The 24,604-nt window shown below is 46.3% G+C and overlaps 1 pseudogene; it reads left to right on the plus strand.

The window, feature by feature from the left end:
• The first annotated feature begins 2,158 nt into the window (after positions 1 to 2,158).
• LOC124662210 overlaps positions 2,159 to 24,604 on the plus strand; it is a 50,211-nt pseudogene continuing 27,765 nt past the window's right edge.

The raw sequence follows: 24,604 nt of genomic DNA on the forward strand, positions 1-24,604 counted from the left end.
GTACTCTCTTTGTCCCAAAATACATGTTATATAAATTTTTTCGAACACTAATGCTTTTTAAATTTGATCAAGTATATCACAAGGATATGAACACTCAAATCACAATATCAATAGATCCGTCGAAGACATATGTTTATAATGTATTTATTTACTATTGTGCTTTTTGATATTTCATTGTATATATTTTTCAAACTCAGTGAATTTTCACGTGTGACTACTATGCATTTTGGGACTTGGGATTATTTTAGTAATTTTGTTCTGTTTTCAACCGTACGATAGAGATCCAACGGTTCGAGACTCCTACTCCGTTCTGAACATCCCGTGCTAGAACTGAACCACAGCGGCTGAAGCGCTCTACGGCGGCGACGGCGTCTGCCGGATTTGACCATTAGCACGCCGGCCGGCCGGCGCCGCCGCATACAGTCCCACCACTCTCTCACCCTCCCTCCATAGCCTCGTCAACCCCATCCTGTCGGGATCCATCGCGGAGTCCTCCTTCCTCGGGTGCCTGCAATGCTGATGCGTTCGCCGCAGCGCGCCGGAGGACGGGCGGGCGGGAGGACGCGGAGGCGTTTCGATCAGTACCCGTCTGACGTTCAACTGGAGCATTCGCAGGGTCGGCGGAATCGCCGACCTCCCTCCCCTGCTCCGCGGTCTGCAACCCCCGAGTTCGTCATTGGTCGATTTGTTTTCCCCTTCCCCTCTTTCTCTTCCTGCAGATTGGTCAGGGGTAACTATCTCGAATCCCGTCCAATCTGATAACTGCATTGTACTCAGGTTTTTGTTACCCCTACCTCTGTCCATTTTATTTTTCTTACTGCATTTTGTTACTTCTAGATTGTGTCAAGTGTATCATGAAATGTTTCACACAGATTCACAATTTGATACCTGCATTCATACTCAGGTTTTAGTTACACCTACATCTGTCCAGTTTATTTTTCTTACTCAATTTTGTTACTTCTAGACTATGTCAAGTGTATCATGAAATGGTTCACCCAGATTCACAATAGTCAAGTGAAGCAGAGTTCAACTTTTTTTTACCCTGATTCTACTGGCATCTTCAGTGATGCGTTCGCCGCAGCGCGCCGGAGGACGAGCGGGCGGGAGGACGCGGAGGCGTTTCGATCAGTACCTGTCTGACGTTCAACTGGAGCATCCCCAGGGTCGGCGGACTCGCCGGCCTCCCTCCCCTGCTCCGCGGTCAGCAACCCCCGAGTTCGTCATCAGTGGGTTTGTTTCCCCCTTTCCCCTCTTTCTCTTCCTGCAGATTGATCGGGGTAGCTATCTCGTATCCCATCCAATTTAATACCTGCATCCATACTCAGGTTTAGTTACATCTACATCTACATCTGTCTAGTTTATTTTTCTTAGTGCATTTTGTTACTTCTAGATTGTGAGTGTATCATGAAATGGCTCACCCAGATTCACAATAGTTAAATCGAGCAGAGTTCAGCTTTCTTTACCCTTATTGTGCCGTCAGTTTCGTGTCGATCAAATACTGGATCACCAAAATGTTGGAATATACTTTTCTTGGATAGTGATCACCAAAAGGATTCAGTTTTGTACATCTTGGGCATAATCTTAACTACAACCTTTATGTGCTGCTTTCCTCTAGCTCGCTGCAATGGATTAGTTGTTAGTATGTGCCAATCGTTTAGAATCTCCAACATAACCTGTATATGTTGCTTTCCTTTGGCTGGCCAAGCAACGGATTTATTTTAGCATGGATCATTTAGTTGCACATCAGATGGATTCTTATAAATTTTAAAACGTAGTATTCACAGATGAAAATTGGGGGACAGGGAGATACTCGCATTGAATTCCATTTTCCTCACAAGCATATCTGCAGCACGTCTAGCTGTAGCTTTGCTCACACAACAGCTTTTACTTTCCATTTTCCTCGAAAGTAAAGCATATGCACGTGTAGCTTGCTCACGCCACCAGCTTTACTTCCCATTTTCCTCAGCAAGCAAAGCATATCTGCAGCCCGTATAGCTTGCTCACACCATCAGCAAAGAATATTTGCACGTATAGCTTGCTCTACCATTCTCTTCAACCTGGATGGCAATTGTGTTTCCCTGTGCCATTCTCTTCTCCACCCTTGACCGCGGTTGTGTTTCCCTGTTTTCCGTGTGCGTCACAATCTCTGAGCACTTCAATGGCAGAGCTTGTGGCCACCATGGTGGTTGGGCCACTGCTGTCCATCGTGAAGGACAAGGCGTCCAGCTACCTGCTGGACAAGTACAAGGTCATGGAGGGCATGGAGGAGCAGCACAAGATCCTCAAGCGCAAGCTGCCGGCCATCCTGGACGTCATCACCGATGCCGAGGAGCAGCGGCGGACCTACGGAAAAAATCTTGGGCGGGCCACCTAAAGCACAGCACAAAAACTCTAATTTTAAACCATTCTTCCTCATCTTCATTTACATCATTTCTTTTTCTTTGATAACCAGATCATTTCTTCTCTGGTTGGCCTTACCCATAGTACCTAAATTGCAATTTGTAAACAACAATGAACTTAATTATTCATGGTACCGAATTGCTAACAGTCTAACAAATAATTCTAAGATGCAAATGAAGTGATGTTGCTGACTTGCTGTTGCCGTGAAAGAACTTGGGGAAACTGAATTACCTGTCATATTTACCGTGCGCGTTGCCTAGCTAGGAGTGATTGGAGCAGCTGCGGGCTTGCACTTGAGCAGGTAAACATAGAGGAGCTTGCGTGATTGTGCATGCTGTGCCGGAACCCTGCTGCTGCTAGCCTGCTAGCTGTCTGGCCGCTGCTGGCTTGCGTCTGCTGCCTATTGCCTAGGTCTTGCGTGGGGACTTGGTACGGGTTTGCGGCCTGTCCGCCTGCGCTCCCTGCTGTACGGTCGCAAATCGAGCTGCTCCGGCGGTCCGGCTGCTACCTCCACCGCGCAGTCACCGGCGGCAGGTCGGCATCGGATGCTTCGTGCGCGAACAGCGGCACACGAAGTAAAGCAGAGCAGCAGACGATGAACTGAATCGCGACCAAATAAGCCTGCTCTCGTGTCGATTGGGCTGAGCTTATGGGCTTTACACATGGAGGCATAGGCATCATTTTTTTCACTCTTGGGCTGGGCGGGCCATGGCCCGGTTTTGCCCTCACGTAGGTCCGCCAGTGCCGAGGAGGCGGCATCCCACAGAGAAGGTGCCAAGGCTTGGCTTGTGGAGGTCAAGAGTGTGGCTTACGAGGCGAACGAGATCTTCGACGAGTTCAAGTACGAAGCTCTCCGTCGCGAAGCTAAGAAGAATGGGCACTACAACAAGCTCGGCTTCAATGTAATAAAACTCTTTCCCACTCACAACCGTTTTGCGTTCCGTGACAAAATGGGAAAGAAGCTATGCAGGGTTGTGCAGGCCATTGAGGTCCTTGTGACTGAGATGAATGCATTTGGGTTCAAATATCAGCGGCAAGTGCCAGCATCCAAGCAGTGGCGGCAGACGGATCATGTTATCTTTGATCCAAAGAAAATTATCAGCAGATCGAGAGACCAGGATACAAGGAATATTGTTGATACTCTACTTGGTCAAGCTAGCAATGCAGATCTCACGGTTGTTCCCATCGTTGGAGTAGGGGGGCTAGGCAAGACCACCTTAGCGCAGCTCATTTACAATGAACCCGAAATTCAAAAGCATTTTGAGTTGCTCCTTTGGGTTTGTGTCACTGAGATCTTTGATGTGTATTCCCTGGCTAAAAGCATAGCTGAACTTCATCCCCCAAAAACTAAAGATGCCCCAAAAACTAAAGATGAAGCAGCTCCCAAAAAGAGCCCACTCGATATTCTTCAAGATGTACTAAGAGGGCATAGGTACCTCCTTGTACTGGATGATGTCTGGAACAAAAAACCAGATAAGTGGGAAAAGCTCAAGTCTTGCCTTACACATGGTGCCAAGGGTAGTGCGGTTTTGACAACTACTCGTGATGATGGAGTCGCGAAAATAATGGGTACAGTTAAGGCCTATAATCTCGCAGCTTTGGGGGATAATTTTATAAAGGAAATTATCGAGACAAAAGCATTCAGTTTGCAGAATGAAGAAGAAAGGCCTCCCGTGCTAGTAAATATGGTTGGTCAGATTGTGAAGAGATGTCGTGGTTCTCCTTTGGCCGCAGCATCACTAGGTTCAGTGTTGCGGACGAAGACCAGCAAAGAAGAATGGAAGGCTGTATTAAGCAGAAGCAGCATTTGCACCGAGGAATCTGGAATTTTACCAATACTCAAGCTCAGCTACAATGACTTGTCATCGCAGATGAAGCAGTGCTTTGCTTTTTGTGCGGTGTTTCCGAAGGATTACAAGATTGATGTGGACAAGCTGATCCAACTATGGATGGCACATGGCTTATTGAGGATCAAAAGGAAGTTAGTCCTGAAACCATTGGCAAACGAATTTTCAATGAGCTGGCCTCAAGGTCATTCTTCGTGGATGTGAAGCAAGTCAAAGTTCCAATAAAAGAATATTACCCCCAGATGGGTAGTTATTCCAAACATACATGTAAAATCCATGATCTTATGCATGATGTTGCACTGTCTACAATGGAAAAGGAATGTGCTCTCATGCCTGAGCAACCAAGTCAGATTGAGTGGCTTCCAGATACAGCTCGCCACTTCCTTTTGTCTTGTGAAAAACCAGAAACTGTTTTGAATGATTATCTGTTGACAAGATCTCCGGCTTTCCAGACACTTCTGTGTGATAATGATATGCAAGAACCATTGCAGCAATTATCGAAATACAGCTCTTTGATGGCATTACAGCTCTGTACAAAGAGAAGTTCATTCCCATTAAAATCCAAGCACCTGCATCACCTAAGGTACCTTGATCTCTCAAGAAGTAGTATCAAAGCACTTCCTGAGGATATAAGCATTCTATACAACCTGCAAACATTGAACGTCTCTAGCTGTGAAGAACTTTTTCAGCTTCCAAGGCAAATGAAGTATATGACTGCCCTCCGTCACCTCTACACTCATGGTTGTCCGCAGATGAGGAGTATGCCAGTTGGCCTCCGAAAACTCTTGTCCTTGTAGACACTTACGTGTTTTGTAGCAGGTCCTTCTGGCTCTGGGTGCAGTGATGTTGGAGAGTTGCAGCAGTTAAACATTGGTGGACAACTTGAGCTACTTCAGCTAGAGAATGTGACAGAAGAAGCTGCGAAAGCGGCAAACATTGGAAAAAAGGAGGAACTCCAAGAACTAAAATTAAAATGGACTGTTCGTTGCGAGGATGATGTGAGAGTGCTTGAGGGTCTCAAACCTCATGATGGGCTGCAGGCTGTAAGGATAGAGTCATACGGAGGAACCACCTTTCCGACATGGATGTCTATGTTGCGAAACGTGGTTGAGATTTTTCTTTCTGGTTGTCAGAAACTGCAATGGTTATTCAGTTGTGATACATCCTTCAGTTTTCCAAATCTGAAGGAGTTTACACTACGAGATCTGCAATCTTTGGAGAGATGGTGGGAATTAAGTCACCAGGAACAAGGAAAAGATGTAATATTTCCTCTGCTTGAAAAGTTGTCTATTAAATACTGTCCAAAGTTGACAACGTTACCTGAAGCTACACTCCTTGGAGAGTCTTATGGTACAATGGCACGGTCAGCGTTTCCAGAATTGAAAGAACTCTTCTTGGGTGCCTTGGACAGCTTTGAGAGATGGGAGGAAATCAAAGGAAATCAAAGGGGATACACAATATTTCCTAGGCTTGAGAAACTTGAAATTCACAGTTGCAGTGTGTTGACAGCATTCCCGGAAGCACAGCCTGGTGGAGATTATGGTATGGCACGGTCAGCATTTCCTGCGTTGATGGTTCTCCGCTTAACAAATTTGCACAACTTTGAGAGCTCGAACGCAGTTGATGGATCTCAAAAAGAAGACGCAGTGTTTCCTCAACTTCAGGAGTTGTATATTGTATTCTGTGGGAAGATGAAACTATCATCAGGGCAACAAAAGGTTTCTCCAAAGCTGGCCGTGTTACACACTGAGGGAAGTAAAGAAGAGATGTTCCGGTTGGTAGCTAGACATATCACTTCACTGACCAACTTGAAACTGCAGAGCCATGGAGAAACGGAAACAACCTTGTCAGCGGCTGATCATAGTTTGAAACTTGTGGGGGATGCCATGGTAAAAGGGAATCACAATGATTTTCCTCTAGAAGATATGGAGTTATTTTGCTTTCGGTCGGGGGTTGCGGCTGAGCTATGTGCACATTTTGTACAGCTTCAACACTTGAGTTTTATTTATTGTGATTCACTTGTCCACTGGCCAGAGAAAGAGTTTCAAAGCTTGGTATCCTTGAGGACCCTAAAAATTAATTACTGCAAATAACTGATTGGATACGCACCACAAGCTCCTGCAGCAGAGCCATCAACAACATCAGAACCATCGAGTGAACTCATGCCACGTCTCGAATCTCTCTGGATAGTTGGTTGTGCAAGCATGGTAGAGGTCTTTAAGCTCCCTGCATCCCTGAGGAAAATAGAAATTCGTCATTGCACTAAGCTCGAGTCCATATACAGCAAAAGGCTACAGCAGGGACAGTCAGCATCATCGATTCTACAAGGGCTGTCACCTGTATATTCAGAGGTGTCATCATCATCTGCCAATGCCAGGACAGAGCACTTTCTGTTTCCCTGTTTAGAAGAAATAACCATACGGGATTGTGATAGCTTAACAGGTGTCCTCTATCTTCCCCCATCGCTGGTTGACCTCTACATCAATTATTGCAAAACCCTGACATCCCTACCGAATGGACCACAAGCATACTCATCTCTGCAAAGACTTGTCATCATAGAGTGTCCTAGTCTAAAGAGGCTCCCTACATGCCTGCAGCAAGTCCAAACGTCTAGATGCCCGTTACCAAGGTATGCACGTGTCAGTTTCCATCTCTTTTAGTTTGTCACATTTCAGTAAAAAAATAAGACGTACTTCTAGATATACTACTATTTCAGCTGGATCGACTGCTTTAGCCAGCTAGCTAGATACATAACTAAATGAACTTGTTTATCAATATTTTTGTGTGCAACAGCAGACATGTGTTTGTACACTTCTAGTTGATCACTACGCTACTGAGTATATTTAACCAAGTAGGTATTGGTAAATGGCACTTGCCAAACGTAGTGGTTACAGCATGACTAGTACAGTAGTACTACAACCAAAGCTTTGTTGCAATTATTCCTTTTACGTAAATTCTTTGTTCCTTCAAGTCATCAGGCTGCCGCTACATGCATACTTACAACTTTCCCGTTGCATCATTTGTGAACAGAGCCTAGTCTTCTGAAGCCCAAGACATGGAGAAATGTCATTCACAGATATTAGCGAGCTATCTATTTGTAATACTCCACCTTCGAGCAGCACACATCTGATTATATATGCATGGTCCATCAGCCACTAAATTCGGTGCTTTCTTCCGGTGCTGATTGTGTGAGGCTCCTTGACATAACTGCTTCCGCAATCCGGACACACAACCTAGCGACAGTAGAAATCATGTCTGGATCAAAGTACGTGTATCGTTTATCTTCCTGCTTTCAATTTACCTGTATTCATTATGTGATACTTGAGGCGTCTCTTTGTGTTGGTTGTTACCAGTGACATGGCAAGTTACCCCATGCCTGTGATATGGAAAACTTGCCTGTGACTCGGCATATGTAATTGTGATCTTCATGTATCTCCTTCAGCACGTTTCAGTTAGAGCAAGCATGTAACACTCATGTCTGTGTAATATATATGTACTGCATCTTGGACTTTGTGCTCCAGCATTTACCTGCAACCTTGCAGCTAGCTAGTATTGTGATTAATTTTCGACGGGGAAAAGTTATATGTGATCTCAGAAGTCAGAATAGAGACATCCAGGTGAGACACTATCCCTATATGTTGTCCTTCAGATCCTGCAGCTACAGCAGTCAAAACTCAGGCGCACAAAGATTATACTGTATATAAATAAGTTCACTGTGGCCGGATGAAGGGGTCACCGGCACCGGGCAGGCAGAAGCATGGGCAGAAGACGGATTTCGGCTCTACCCGGCCGTCTAGCAGACCATGTAAAACCGGCCTCCGCACCGATTTTTGCTGTTTTCGATTACGGGGTGGGCTTTCGCCCCCTACTTGTGCGGGGTGGGAGCGGGGATAGAGGGTGAAACCAGTATCCCATTTCCGAAAGCACGCGCGGACATTTCAGTTCCCCCCACCCGTTTTCCCCCGCGCGTCACCGCAGCCACCCGCGCGCCGCCGCCGGAATCCGCCAGATCCGCGCCCCTCCGCCGCCCGCCGAGCCGCGCCGAGCTGCGTCGATGCCCGCCGCACCTCCGCCGCACCCCTGTCAAAGATCCACGTCCCTCCGCGCGCGCCACCGCACCCCCGCACCCCCGCCGCGGTCTTCTCCGCCGTTTTCGCTGGTGAGTATTCCGCCACGTTCTTCTTCCTTCTCGCCGGTAAAATGGCCGTGTTCGCGGCTGATGTATGCTATACCGTGGTAGATGGCGTCGGAGGATGTGCACATGGAGGATTTGGAAGGGACGTCGACCGATTGGTCCTCATCGGATTCCGATGATTCGGACATCGACGAGTTGCTCAACGACGACGAGACGGAGACGATGCTGCTCCTGTTTGGCATGAAGCAACTGGAGGACCGCGCCAAGCTGCTGGATCAACGGAAGGGATCCGTGATGGGGCGTATGTGCATTCTGCGGAGATCAATGAAAAGAGGGGGTGGCCGGGGATGCTTGGTAGTTTGGATTGCATGCATTGGACATGGAAAAATTGTCCAAAAGCATGGCATGGAATGTATTGTGGCAAAAGCCGTGATGCTACCATTGTTCTTGAAGCTGTGGCCTCTCAAGACTTATGGATTTGGCATGCTTTCTTTGGACTGCCGGGGACACTCAACGACATCAACGTCTTGAATAGATCCCCTTTGTTTGCAAGACTAGTTAGGGGTGAAGCACCAACTTGTAACTACAAAGTTATGAATAATGAGTACATCATGGTATTTACCCTAACTATGCAACCCTTGTCAAGTCCATAAAATAGAAAAAGGACAAGGCTTTGACAAGAAAGGAAGCTTGCTTCACCAAAAATCAAGAGGCATGCCGCAAGGATATTGAGAGAGCTTTTGGTGTTTTGCAAGCAAAGTTTGCAATTGTCCGGGGTCCTGCAAGGTTTTGGGACAAGGAAACTCTTGTTGATGTCATGACATGTTGTGTGATTCTTCACAACATGATCATTGAAGATGAAAGAGGTTTGAACTTGCCATGTTTCTATGACAATGTTGGCACCCGAGTGCAGCCGGAGAGGAACCCTGATCGGATTGAAGCTTTTCTTGCAGCTCATCGAGGCATTGAAAATGCCGAGACTCATCACCAGCTCACCCAAGATCTGATTGATCACCATTGGCAATTGCATGGCCAATGAGTTATTACATTCATTTCCCATTGTTGTATGTGTGAAACATTCATTTCCTATTCTTGTATGTGTGAAACATTTGTTATTTGTTTAATTCTTCCATTAGAACATTTGTTGACATTTCCGAAAAACATTATTGTAATAATTATGACGATTATTGTATGATGTAAAACATTTATTTTATGTGAATGTTGTGTTGGTTGTAATATCCAATTTGTCAAAAAAACCTGTTTTGAGGGGTCGAAAACTCGGACGAGCTAGCAGAACCCGTATCCCCACCCCGTAAAACAGAATATTCTGTTTTACAGGGTGGGGATACGGGTTCTGCTAGCTCGTCCGAGTTTTCGGCCGGCGAAAAGTGAATACAGGGCCCTCTAGTCGCGTTTTAAGGGGCGAAAAAATACGGAGCATGTTAGACATGCTCTAAGGTACAAAAAAACCGGTAGCCACACTTAGCTTAATCATACGCCTAGCATGATCGGCCTAGGCACCCATTAGTGCCCGCCTTTTTTCAAACATATTAGTTTTAGTATTTATTTTTTGGGTTTTAGCCGTGTGATAGAGATCAGGTTCCAAAGTCCTAAAGTATGTAAACTCATGTTTCTGTTATTGACAGCACTGAGAGAAACATTAAGTCAACAAACATACATAATCTTTTCGGTTTTTAGGCTGTATTCCTTTTTATATATATAAAATTACATCGTAGGGGCTTCTCCTAAGGTAAACGTGTCAAAAAAATCTTTATCCATATGATTCCTATCATATTCCCATCAAAAATAGAGTCTTAGAGCATCTCCAGCCGCGTCCCTGAAAGGATCGTATGCCGCACCTAGAGGGGGGGGGTGAATAGGTGCTAACCAATTTTTAGTTCTTTTTCAATTTAGGCTTGACACAAAGGTAAATTCTCTAGATATGCAACTAAGTGAATTTACCTATATGACAAGGTTATCAACTAATCAAGATATAGCTACGCAATATATATAGGAGAGAGAATAGGATAGAGGTAACCGAGAGTGTAGCACGCGATGACACGGAGATGATTCCCGTAGTTCCCTTCCTTTGCAAGAAGATACGTCTACGTTTGGAGGAGTGTGGTTGCTACGCAAGCCAAACCAACAGCCACGAAGGCTTCACTCAGATCTCCTGTGAGCAACGCCACGAAGGCCTAGCCCACTTCCACTAAGGGATTTCCTCGAGGCGGAAACCGGGCCTTTACAAAGTTCTTGGGGCACACATCCACAACCGAATTGGAGGCTCCCAAATCTGTAACAACACAACAATCAACAACAATACATCAACACAAATCAACTAGGGATCCAAAGAGGAACACTAGCAAGGGGTCCCTCAAACAAATGAGGGGGAAATGTAAATCGCTTCGGTGAGGATGTAGATCGGTGGCTTCTCCTTCGAATCTCCAAAGATCAAGAGCTTTGGTTGGAGGAGGAAGGAGATCTTGCAAATCTTGTGTTCTTGAGGTGGCTCTAATGGTGGTGAAGCTTGACAGATTTTTCTTGCAATGATTGAGCAACTTGTCCCTTTGGAGAAGAGAGCTATTTATATGATTGGAGCTCTCAGATCTGACCGTTTGAACCATTTCTCGTAACACCGGAAGTTCCGGCCAGGAGGGCCGGAAGTTCCGGCCAGGAGGGCCGGAAGTTCCGGCCGGCACCGGAAGTACCGGCCAGGAGAGCCGGAACTTCCGCCAGGAAGATTCTTCGTCAGGCAACCTGTCAGAAAAGATTGAGGCGGAACTTCCGGCTACCGGAAGTTCCGGCCAAGTTCCGGAAATGTGCGAAAACCATACTGGATGTTACTGAGCCACAATCGCTGAATTTCGGAACTTGTCCGAAAGTTGGGCGGAAGTTCCGCTGACCGGAACTTCCGGCCAGCTTCACCGGAACTTCCGGCCAGAGAATAAAACGTGCGACCAGAACAGCGCTGAAGGGCCTCTGCCGGAAGCATCTGGGCGGAACTTCCGCCTGCTGGGGCCGGAACTTCCGCCAGAAATAAAAAGGCCTTCAGAACTTCAGAACAGCCATACCATTTCACCGATCAAGTATATTTCTCGAAAACTTGTACCCGTCTACATCAACACACATAAAAATATAACTAGTGTTGACATCAAACACGCAAAACCCAAAAGGGCGGGAAATGTTCTTTCAATCTCCCCCTTTTTGGTGTTTGATGATGTTATCACCAGATTTTGGCCAAATCAGGAGATGGGCCGCGATGGAGATGGGCTTGAAGGATATACATATAATGGGTTTCTGAATCGGCCTTGTGCGTGGATTTGGGCTAGATTGCCCGTGTATTTGTACATTATGGTAGATCACATGTTAGTTTAGAATTAAGAGATAGAGTTTGGGTTGTACACAGTTAGGTTTATTCCAAAGATAGAAAGTCCACGGACTATAAATATGTATCTAGGGTTATTGAGAAAGGAGGACGATCACGTTCACAACAAACACAATCTAGGCGCATCGCCACCCCTTGTTTCGAGGGTTTCTTCCGGGTAAGCGTCATGCTGCCTAGATCGCATCTTGCATCTAGGCAGTATCTGTTTATTCGTTGTTTGGTGTTGCTTGTACTGAAGCCTTTTTGATGGCGAGTAACACTGTTTATCGTAGGTGTTTTAGGGCTTGCATCGATGCTTTTCTGATACGATTATCTAGCTGTGCAGCCCTTGAATATCTAGCTGTCCTTACACCTATTTTAGGTGTAAGGGCAGCATCTTGCTTTATCTTTGTTTAGTAGATTCGATCTGTTATAGTTGTCCTTGTTCTTCAAGGATTAGTTTGATATCCGTATGGTTAGGCCTTGCAAACGGGTTGAACGATCCAGTAGTGCGTAAGGTACGGTCTGCCGATCCAAGAAGGGACGTTCCGGGAATCGACTCCGTGTTGGTTTTTAGGCCTCTTTCTGGTTTAGTTTTCTGTTATCTTCCGTATCTGCCAGGCTCAACTACATGTAGGATGTTCCGGTTATGCGGTGAAAACCCCAAACTGTCGTAGATTGATTTAGCTTAATATTGATAAAGCAGGGAACCCATGTTATCGTAGATCCATTATGAACCATGGGTTAATCGGCTCTTTGAGCAGATTCACAGGGTAACCTGAGAGCCGATCGAGGATCATTTAATGTTTACGTGTCTACCATGCAGGAAACTAATTGAAGCTATCCAACACCTTCCTGACCAGGTATAGGTCAGGTGGCACGCCCTTGCAACCGCCAGGACGTGTGCCGGAGCATTGCGGGCCGTTGCCCGAGGGACCAGGGCCCACCAGCAGTCCTGGGAGCCTCCCGGCTCTCCATGTTTCCCGTCGCTGCTCGCCGGTGTGTTTTGGTAGGCAACACATTCTGGCACGCCCGGTGGGACACTCTACAAAGACTGCGTTAACATCTGCAGCTGAGATGGCGGACGCACCAGTCACATACGAAGAGCTCACTGAGGATCACAAGAAGAATTATGATGAGCTCAAATCTCAGTTCGAAGCCGATCTCATCGGCTCTTTCGAGAGGACCCGTTCACATGGCATCAGGTGGAAGGGATTCTCACCTGAAGGCGTTCTCGATGGAGTAGACCTGTCTCTCCCTTCAGAGGAACGCACCAGAGCCCTGCGCCAGGAAGTTAATTACATGGTGGCTCATTCTATACACCGTCATTCTGAAAGCCTGGTGAACGCTTTCGAACGCATTGCGGTTCGCGTGCTGCAGGAAATCGCGAAGCACCAGTACTCTCCGTCCGGACCTACCCTAGGCACTCACCTGGGAGAGATACCATTCCACACCAGACCGCAGCTGCCGTTCACGCTTGCCGCTCCAGAGCAACAGGCTTCACCGGCATACGTCGTCTACAAGGTTGGAGGCGATCCTGGAGATTGCCAATTCCTGTATGAGCCGCCCAAAGAAATCCCACATGGATACGTGTGCACATACGTGCCTGACTACAACAACTTCACGCGCACAAACCAGATTGCAGCAGGAGGGATCTCTGCAGGAGGAATTGATGGAGCAGATGCCGATAAACAGGCGTGGCTAGCTAAATATGCCACCGGTAGGAGTCATGAAAGCTCAGCCCCTGCAGCTCATACCGTGGAACAAATCAGTACAATCTTGAGAGACCAATTTGGCATCCTGCCAAAGAGGAGAACAATCGGCTATTCCAAGCCGTACCCCAATGAATATGATTTGATTCCACTGCCACCTAAATATCGGCTCCCTGAGTTCTCAAAGTTCAGTGGATCAGAAGGGTCCAGCTCAATTGAGCATGTGAGCCGATATTTGGCACAGTTGGGCATGATTTCGGCGTCGGACCCGTTACGGGTGAGGTTCTTTGCGCAGTCTCTCACTGGACCAGCTTTTGGGTGGTACACCTCGTTGCCACCAGATTCAGTCCGGACCTAGAAGCAACTCGAAGAGCAGTTTCACGCGCAATATCACTCAGAGGCTACCGAGGCTGGCATTGCCGATCTGGCGCAGGTACGGCAGAAGCGTGGAGAAACGGTGTCAGAATACGTTCAGCGTTTCAGGACTGTCAGGAACCGATGTTATTCGGCTCGTTTGAATGAGAAAGAAGCAGTCGAGCTGGCAGCATTGGGCCTCGCCGCGCCACTCAAGGATCTGGCTTCCCAAGCAGATTACAATTCACTGGCGCACATGGTCCAGAAATTAACTTTGTATGAGCAGCGCCACCCAGAATTGTACCAAGACAAGTTCATCAAGCGCCCGATCAGCCTGGTTGAGGCAGAAGACGTTGAGGACTCTGAAGACCAGGAAGTGGCCGTGGCTGAATGGGCTCGGGGGGCAGTCCCTGTGTCCTGCAAATGGGTGAAGCCACAAGGGCCTGCAAAAGGGTTTGACTTCGATATAAGCAAAGCTGAGCAGATATTCGATTTATTGCTTAAGGAGAAACAACTCAAGTTACCCGAAGGCCATAAAATCCCTACGGCTCAAGAGATGAACGGGAGACCGTACTGCAAGTGGCATCACTCATTCACCCATGTCACCAATGACTGCAAAGAGTGGCGTCGGCAGATTCAAACGGCGATACAACAAGGCCGTTTGATCTTTAGTCAGTTTGCCATGAAAGTGGACACGCAACCGTTTCCTAGCGTTAACATGGTGGAACTCAACCACCCCATGCAGCGTCAGCCAGGTTTCTCATTTGGCATCAACATGGCAGGGCCTGTACGCCATCAGGGCAACGATAAAGAAGAAATCGGTCACTCTCGTGGCAAGGAAAAGGAGGAGTCCGACCCACGCGATCGGCCCCGATATGATGATAAACGGTACATTACCGAGGAACAAGTGAGAAGCGTGCGGTACCAGCGACCACTTTCCGCACATCTCCTTAACAAATATGAGCATCAGTATGACCGACGTCGGCGATACGATACAGATGACGAAAGATATCGTCGGTCCGATGCAGACAACAGAAAATCTCGTCGGTATGATAGAGACGACGAAGGTTACGAGCGCCACGCTGGTGGGAAGTCAAGGGAACAGGAAGGCATGGACAGACACTGGGATTGCCCTTTCTTGAAGCATTGCTGGGACTCAGGAATGAGCCGATTGCCTACAATCGACAACTGCCCGGAATGCAGACATCAGAAGAAGGGCACGAGTGAAGTTTCAGTGTTCAGGCGTCTAGGGCCTCTCCCATCCCAGAACAGAAAAGCTGAGTCATCTCAAGGGGAAGATTTTGAGGAATCAGAAGATGAAGAAGAAGATAGATACCACCAGCCAATGTGGTGCCCTGATGGACTCAGTCATTCCCAGAAGCGTAGGGTGCAGCGGCTACGTAACTTGGAAGAAGCCGAGGCGCAGTACCTGTACACGTTGAGGAAAGCTCGGCCCGATCTGGCCGTGAAAATTCAGCAAACTTTGGAGGCGGATACACGTCCACAGAAGAAGGAATGCCGCCCCAAACAAGCAAAAGCCGATGCGAAGGCATCGGCTGGCACAAACATGGTGTTCATACTTCCGTCGGAGTTTTGTGCTCCACGAACCGAAGAAGTGCCAGTAGCTCAGTTTGACTGCGGCCCACGGCCAGTCATCTTCGAAAAGCCACGAGAGAGGAGCTACAAACATTTGAAGGCCCTGTACCTAAGAGGTTACATCAACGGGCAGCCTGTCGGCAAGATGCTGGTTGACACGGGAGCGGCAGTCAACATAATGCCATACTCCATGCTACGGCGTTTGGGACGCTCTACCGAAGATCTGATCAAGACCAACGTCACACTGAGCGACTTCAACGGCCAAGCATCAGAAGCGTAAGGCGTTCTGAACGTGGACCTAACCGTGGGCCGAAAAACCATCCCTACGTCATTCTTCATCGTCGACAGCAAAAGCACCTACGGCTGTCACGCTAGGGAGGGATTGGATTCACGCCAACTGCTGCATTCCATCCACAATGCACCAATGCCTGATACAGTGGGACGGAGATGAACTGGAGGTCGTTCATGCAGATGATTCGATCGAGATCTCAATAGCTGGCATGAATATTTGGGATACAGATGATCAAGAGCCGATATCTGGAATTATTTTGGACGGCTGTGAACGCATCGAGGCTACAAAAAACGGGGTGAGGCTAGTCTTATCCACCGGCCTGACAGAGTAGCAAGACCAAAGTCGACAGACGTACGTGGAAAGGCCGATCCCTGCGATCGGCCCCAAAAAATAAAAAGCAATGATCTCACCTCAAACATGTCACGTAGTCGTAGAACACAAATAAGGTGTAAACCCTCATTGAGCAATGCAATTGAAAAGGAGGCCGATTCCAGCAATCGGCCAAAATTATCCTTACCATACGATTTGCCTGTGTTCAGTATCGATCTAGCAGGCGATGGAAAGCTAGGATATGGGTTTACATCAGCTGATGAGCTAGAGGAGATTGACATTGGTCCTGGGGATAAGCCACGACCAACATTTATCAGCAAAAAGTTAGATCGGCATCTGAGGGGGCCAATGATAGCTTTGTTAAAGGAGTACCCAGATTGTTTTGCCTGGGATTACACAGAGATGCATGGGTTAGACAGGAGCATCATTGAGCATCGACTCCCTCTGAAGAAAGGGTTTCGGCCGTTCCAACAGAGAGCACGACAGATGAAGGCCGAAATTTTAGAAGAAGTCAAGAAAGAGATCGAAAAAAATGTTGAACGCGGGGTTCATCAGGCCATGCAGGTATGCTGAATGGATTTATAATGTCGTACCTGTGGAGAAAAAGGATGACCGATGGCGCGTCGCCATAGACTTTCGAAATCTCAATAGTGCCACTCCAAAGGATGAGTATCCAATGCCAGTAGCGGAGACATTGATCAATGCGGCTGCTGGTCATAAGGTTTTAAGTTTCATGGATGGCAATGCTGGTTACAACCAAATTTTCATGGCTCCAGAAGATATACACAAGACCGCATTCAGAGTACCAGGATCGGTGGGCTTGTTTGAATACGTAGTCATGACATTTGGACTGAAAAATGCCGGCGCAACATACCAAAGAGCCATGAACTACATCTTTCATGATCTAATCGGCAAGTTGGTGGAGATTTACATCGATGACGTGGTAGTCAAGTCTATTTCAGTGGAAGGACACTTGGAAGATTTGCGACATGTCCTGGACCGAACTAGAAAATTCGGACTAAGAATGAATCCAAAGAAGTGTGCTTTTGGTGTAACGGCCGGTCAATTCTTGGGTTTCTTGGTTCATGAACGCGGAATTGAGATCGGCCTGAAAAGCCAGGAAGCAGTGCGAACAATGAAGCCACCTACCACGAAGAAGGAACTCCAGCGTCTCATCGGCAAAATCAACTTCGTCAGAAGGTTCATCTCCAACCTGTCAGGACGAATTGAGCCGTTCATGGGGTTGGTAAAAATCAAATCTGATGACGAGTTCTGCTGGGGGGCAGAACAACAGCAAGCGTTTGATGACATTAAAGTATATCTGACGAATCCACCTGTGTTGGTGCCACCCCAGCGAGACATGCCATTCTATGTTTACTTGTTAGTAGCTGACACTTCCATTGCTTCAGTGGTGGTGCAAGTCTATGATGGCCTGGAGAGAGTCGTTTTCTACCTCAGCAGAAGGATGTTGGATGCAGAAACGAGGTACCCCGAGATCGAAAAGTTGTGCCTCTGCCTATTTTTTACCTGCACCAAGCTCCATCACATCCTGCTGACTGCGGAGATTATCGTCATCTGCAAATCAGATGTCATCAAACATATGCTGTCGGCTCCTGTGTTGAAAGGCCGACTCGGTAAATGGATGTTTGCATTATCGGAATTTGATATCTGGTATCAGCCTGCGAAAGCAGTCAAGGGACAAACGTTGGCCGATCTTATTGCTGAACGAATCAACACTGATATAGAAACACTGTCTGTGCGGGCATGGGCCATGTTTTTCGATGGATTGGTCTGTGATGGTGGTTGCGGCATCGGCATTCTAATCGTGTCGCCCCGGGGGGCAACATATTCCTTCTCCATCAGGTTACATACCCCTTGTACCAACAATGTTGCTGAGTATGAAGCCATTTGCAAGGGAATGGAGTTGCTATTAGAAGCCGGGGCAGAGGCAGTGGAACTTTTTGGAAACTTCAATTGGATCCCAAGGTCGCAAAATACCGAGGCAAACGATCTCGCACAGATGGCGTCAGGCTACAAGGACGTAGCAGATGGAGCCGATGTCCAAGTACAGGCTCTGGAACCGGATGACTAGAGAGCCGATATCTTCAATTACTTGAAAGATTCGGCTCGGGGGGCACCTAAACGGATAAGGTACAAGGCCATGAAGTATGTCCTTATTGGAGATGACATGTTCTACAGGACTTTGGAGGGCTTACTTCTCAAATGTTTGGGACCAGCCGAGTCGAATCGGCTCTTACACGAGGTACATGAAGGTGCTTGTGGAACTCACCAATCGGCTCATAAGATGAAATGGTTGATCAGACGATCAGGGTTTTATTGGCCCACCATGCTTGAGGACTGTTTTAAGTACTACAAAGGGTGTCAAGCATGTCAGAAGTTTGGAAGCATTCAGATGGTACCTGCATCAGCAATGAACCCTATCATCAAGCCGTGGCCGTTTCGAGGGTGGGGCATGGATATGATCGGCAAAATCAATCCTCCATCGAGCAAAGGCCATGCGTGGGTGCTGGCCATTACAGATTATTTCACTAAGTGGGTGGAGGCCGTCCCTATGAAATCAGTGGCAACGAAAGATGTTATCAGCTTTGTGAAAGAACATGTCATTCACAGATTCGGGATTCCCCAGACTATCACGACCGATGGAGGTTCGGTTTTCGTTTCTCACGAGTTCAGAAATTTCTGCGAGGACATGGGAATTAAGCTGATCCGATCGTCTCCATACTACGCTCAAGCAAATGGACAAGCTGAAGCGTCCAACAAGAGCCTTATCAAGCTGATTAAAAGAAAGATCGACGAGTATCCTAGACGTTGGCACGAGGTATTGTCAGAAGCTTTGTGGGCTTACAGTATGTCATGTCATGGAGCGATCAAAACCTCGCCATATCATCTGGTCTATGGGCAAGAAGTTGTATTGCCATGGGAAATCACGGCTGGGTCGAGACGGACTACATTTCAGAATGATTTAACAACTGAAGAATATGCAACCCTGATGAGTGATAGCATTGAGGATGTAACGGAGCTCAGGCTGTGGTCGCTTGAGAAGATTAAAGAGAACAAAGCCAAGGTAGCTCGTGCATATAACAAGAAGGTGAGACCGAAGGAGTTCCACGTTGGTGACCTGGTATGGGAAGCTGTATTGCCATTGGGAACTAAGGATGCAGTATATGGTAAATGGTCTCCAAATTGGCACGGGCCGTACAGAGTCGACCAAGTTTTAAAGGGTAATGCATACATGCTCGAGCAGCTGGACGGTGTGAAATTCCCAGTGGCTGTCAATGGCCAGCTGTCAACACCCGGGTTTTTAAATCCGGATGCCCTATTACGTCATACATCGCAATCCCAGGAAGATTGTTTTTACGAGACATAATAGTAAGTCGTTCAGAGTCATCATTTATTACAACACATAAGGTCTTACAACAAGGGATCACATGATCCAATATTACACAAATAGATTGTTCAACATCACAAATAAGTAGCGGAAGCGTAGTAGTAGTGGACTATATATTCCACAGGCAATGCTTGACGTTAGAAGACGATCCTAGTTATCGTAGACGTCCTGCTGTTCGTCATCCTGATACTGTTGCTCTTCTTCAAAGTCTGGCATTTGAATAGCCAGGGCAAAGCCATGAGTACTTTTAAGGTACTCGCAAACTACTACTAAGGTAAAACATATTAAGTGTAGTAAGGGGTACTAAGCTCTAGGTTTGTTTGCGTAAAGCCAGGTTTTTATTTGATAAACATTTAGTAAACCCATGATTTGCTAGACTAACTCAAGTGGGAACATTAGTGTCATTCCCACCATTCATTTAGGATCCAAATCAATTCACCAATCACCATCATCATTTCAACATAAACTCTGATAAAGGAAGTAGTATGGCCTTTCCAACCGTCCGTAACCGCGGACACGGCTATTCGAATAGGTTTAACACTCTGCAGAGGTTGTACTCTTGTGCCACAACTTTTGATTACATCCGTCGAGGATAACCTCGAATCATCGTAACTCAGTACGCGGATCATCAACCATAACCTTTCACTTATATGTCCTAGTATAGGCACCTCTCCCCATGAGCTTGGCCCCCGGTGAGAACCAACTCGTTAACCCGGGAACTGCACGAGGCTTGGGTCGTACATTCACCTCATATTCACATCATTTCTCATATACGGAGGCAGCCTCGGCGTAACCCCTATGATGCTTGTTTAGAGGGAACCCATACTAAAATACACAAGTTTCTAGTTAAGCCCTACCCATAATCAGGTATTGTGGGGGTACTTGTATAATTGGAAAGGTATCGCATTCAAAACCATATCAGGTTTATATCAAAAATCACTATCTTCTCTTGGTCATATTCACCTTCATAGTCATTCCATGGAATGAACCATCATTTCAAGGTTTCAAATTCATATCAAGATCACTTGTTCCCATCTAGAGTAGTCAATTTTTAATTGGTTAGCAATAGCAACTATATGAGGGGTGCTATCTAGCTTTGATTGGTGTTCCTCTAAACCAAGTATGGTTCTATTCCAGACGAAGTAAATCATAAATCAAAAAGTACTTTGAAATAAATAAGCCAAAGTAAAATTAAGTAAAAACATGGGATAGGTAATACATAAAAGTAAAGGGTGATGGTGCCTTTGCTCTTGTAGAGCTAAGCATTTATATTTAGCAAGGGTTAGCTTGCCTTGAGCTGAGTAGTGATCAAAGTTCTCCTCTTCCTCTTGGGAGTAGGCCTCCTCCTCTTGATATTCCTCGTTACTAGCGTCTATATACGAATACGAGGTATAAATACTAAACCAAGCTGACATACTATACTAGAAACACATAAAAGAATTCTCACACTAATCTTATCATCAATCAAACATGGCATGGTGGGTTATTGTATGATTTCTTATTATTAGAATTAATTCCTCTTATTATATTTATTTCTTACTTTGGTATGTAGCTCCTTAGAGAAATTAAGTTTCCTCTTATTATCCTATATAAAGATTTAATCTCTTCATATAATAATCAGGTATGAAATATAGGTTGACCCAAGTCAACATTTCATATCTATTATATGTGAGTATAATTTAATTAAAGTGCTACACTACACATGTTATAATACTACTATTTTAAATGCATTAAAATCTCTAAGTAATAATTATCAGGGGTTCATTAGCCTAGGTCATTCCCCCTGGTTATATTACTTAGGATCAAGATTTAAATGAGAGAGTAGCTCTCATAGTATTTATAAAATTTGAAGTCCAAGTTGAATTGTTCTAGAATTGACTACATAGCTATCTTATTTGATCTAGTCCATGATCATACAAATGACATGTCTATATTATTGCATAATCAATTAGGGGACATCATTTGTGATTTATTAGAATTGGAATCAACTTAAAATCATTTATAAATTATTTTTAATGATTATTTAAAGTTAGAAAAGGCTCTGCCTTGTTATTTTTGTCATTTAGAATTTACTACGAATTTGGATATGAGGTCAGTGGCATTATTTAGATAATTTCATGAGCTTTCTAAATATATAAAATTGGTTAAATTTCGTGTAGTAGATCTCAAGATATTTAAATTTGAAGTTAGCAGCAGTATTTGAATTTGAACTAAATGGATTATTCCTATTTGAATTTTTGGGCCACGCGGGAAAAGCTAATGGGCCGAAACGGTTTAAACTAACACTGCGCGGCCCAGCATGCATCTGGTGCGAGTGGGCTGCCTGACGAGCGGGGGCCACCCGTCAGTGCCTCATAACAGGCCGAAGCGGTACGAGCGAGGGGGAGCGTCAGATCAGATGGCTGATCAACGGCTCACGACGCTCGTCGTCTCCGGCGAGATTCCAACGAGGACGCGGCGTCAGTAGGGGGTCGGAGAGCCTACCAGGGTTCCCGCGGTGCTCTGCTGGTGGCGAGGTGACGTTGTCGAGGATGCTGAGCCGTCTGGTAGCAGTGGCGAAGCTCGGGGTGGCGCCAATCGTCGACGGTGATGTCCTGGCTCCGGCGGACTTCGTCTTGCAATTGGAGCAGCTCCGGCGATATGGTGTGAAATTGATGCGGGGAGCGTGTTCAGAGAAGGGAGAGGAGTGAAATGTGTGAAGAGATCGTGGGCTGAGGAGCTCTATTTATAGAGGGACATGGTGGCCGTGAGGTGCTGCAAGGGCGCGGCCATGGCGCGGCTCCTGTGGCGAGCGAAAGGGCATAGCGAGGACGGCAGTGGGTAGGCGTCGCCCTAGCGGTGCTCGAGAGCTAGCTGGCGCAGAGAGGGGACGAAGGGATTGCTCGAGCGTTTCCAGTTATCATCACGGTACCCGCGGTACGTCGACGGCGAGGACGATGGTGACAAGGCCGCCGCAGTCGTTCGAGTGTGGCTAGCTGGTAGAGGTCGTGGAGGAGCTACTCGACGCGGCGCTAGGGATGCAGGGCGAGGACGGCAGCGATCGAGTGGGCGACGTACTGGCGCGGCCAGTGCGCGCTCACCGCGTGCATGGGCGCGTGCTGGCACGGTTCTGGACGCGAGCGTTCTGGGCAATGCCGTGCCGTGGCGATCGAGTGGGCGGTACAGGCTGAGTCCTTGTGCTGCAGAGATGCTCGAGGACATGGAGAAAAGGTGAGAGAGAGGCCAGGGAGAGTTTTGGCCAAAGGTGGCCGGCATGGCCACGGCATGCATAGTTTTAGGGTTTTCTTCTCCCTCTCTCTCACTTTAATCGATCAAGGAGGTACTGGGTGGATGCAGGGGTCCTAGAAATAGCTAATGATCACAAGATCAAAGTGGTTTAGGGAAGAAACTGCTGGACAATTGAGTGTAACTCAATTCTGGATTCATGCCTGCCACCTGTTCGACACAATGGCCGCATGAAGAAAATTTTTAAATTTCGAAATTCTTTTTGGTACATCTCAATGATATAATTAATGTGAGGTATTGGTGGTGGTGGCACTCAATTTAGATTTGATTTGCAAAATTTCAAATTTGAGGTGATCTTGTTTTTCTTCTCAGATTCCATTTTGGCAATTTAATTCTGGTCAACCTAGTCAACTCTAGCCATGGTGGTCAACATGAAAAGTGTTCACCTTGACATGGTCTTGGATGACATGGCTTTGGTTGACAAAGTTTAGTTTAGGATTTGAGAAATACAGGGGTGTAAAGTGAGGAAGAAAATATTTTTGGTCCAAGTGACCATTATCATATGTATGCAAGATTTTTGATTTCCTTGTATTTGATTCTTGATCCAATGATGCAATTGTGTTAGTTTAACATATTGAAGTATTTTAGAAGCAAGGAGGCAAGCAATTATGGCCTTGGTGAAGGATTTGCATTTCTACATAAAGTGTATGTAAGTGATGAATGGGTTTTTCCCATTTTCTTGCCTTCCCCTTATTTTAGGGTTTTGTGATCTTGATTAGGGTTCACATAGCAATAGATAAACATGCTAACACTCATCATGGCAATTGCACAAAAGAAAATTACTTAAATGCATGAATCTATATGTGACACTATATGCATAGAAAAAGTTTTTTGTTTGTTGTAAATTTTGAGTAATTGAAACTCTCACTTGATTTATTATTGTTGAAAACTTGGGATGTTACAAACCCTTCCCCCTTACAAAAGATCTCGTCCCGAGATCTTAAAGAAAACTAGGTACTAAAGAGATTGGGGTACTCAGTCTTCATAAAGTCTTCTCTCTCCCAAGTGGCTTCTTCTTCGGTGTGGTTACTCCATTGAATCTTCAGAAACTTGATACTTCGGGTACGGGTGGTTCTGAAAGCTTCTTCCAGGATGCGAATAGGTACTTCGCGGTAGGTGAGATCTGAGTTGATATCCACAGCTCGATGGTCGATGTTCTTGAAAACCTCAGTCTTCTCAGGTACCTCTAAGCATTTTCGGAGTAACGAGATGTGAAACACATTGTGTATCGTTGACATTTCTTCTGGTAACTCCAGTTGATAGGACACTTCCCCTCGGCTACTCAGGACTTTGAAAGGTCCGACATAACGGGGTGCAAGCTTTCCTTTAAGCTGGAATCTCTGCATTCCTTTAAGGGGGGACACTTTGAGATACACGAAATCTCCGATCTCGAAGGTCATCTCTCAGCGTCTCTTGTCGGCGTAGCTCTTCTGTCTTGATTGAGCGGTCTTGAGGTACTCGCGGATCTTGTGAACCTTCTCTTCAGCTTCCCTGAGAATATCTGGTCCAAAGACTTGACTCTCTCCAACTTCCGACCAATTCAGAGGGGTACGACACTTCCTTCCGTACAAGGCTTCAAAGGGGGCCATTTGTAAACTGGCTTGATAGCTGTTGTTGTATGAGAATTCTGCGTACGGCAAGCAGTCTTCCCACTTGGATCCATATTCTAACACACATGCTCTCAGCATATCTTCCAGTATCTGGTTGACTCGTTCAGTCTGTCCATCCGTCTGAGGGTGATAGGCTGTGCTGAAGTTCAGCCTAGTTCCGAGTCCTTCATGTACCTTCTGCCAAAATCTGGAGGTGAATTGGGATCCTCTATCGGATACTATTGACTTCGGGGTTCCGTGCAGGCTGACTATCCGTGAGATATACAACTC

The sequence above is a fragment of the Lolium rigidum genome, chromosome 6 (genome assembly GCF_022539505.1).
Source record: "Lolium rigidum isolate FL_2022 chromosome 6, APGP_CSIRO_Lrig_0.1, whole genome shotgun sequence".
Lineage (NCBI taxonomy): Eukaryota > Viridiplantae > Streptophyta > Magnoliopsida > Poales > Poaceae > Lolium > Lolium rigidum.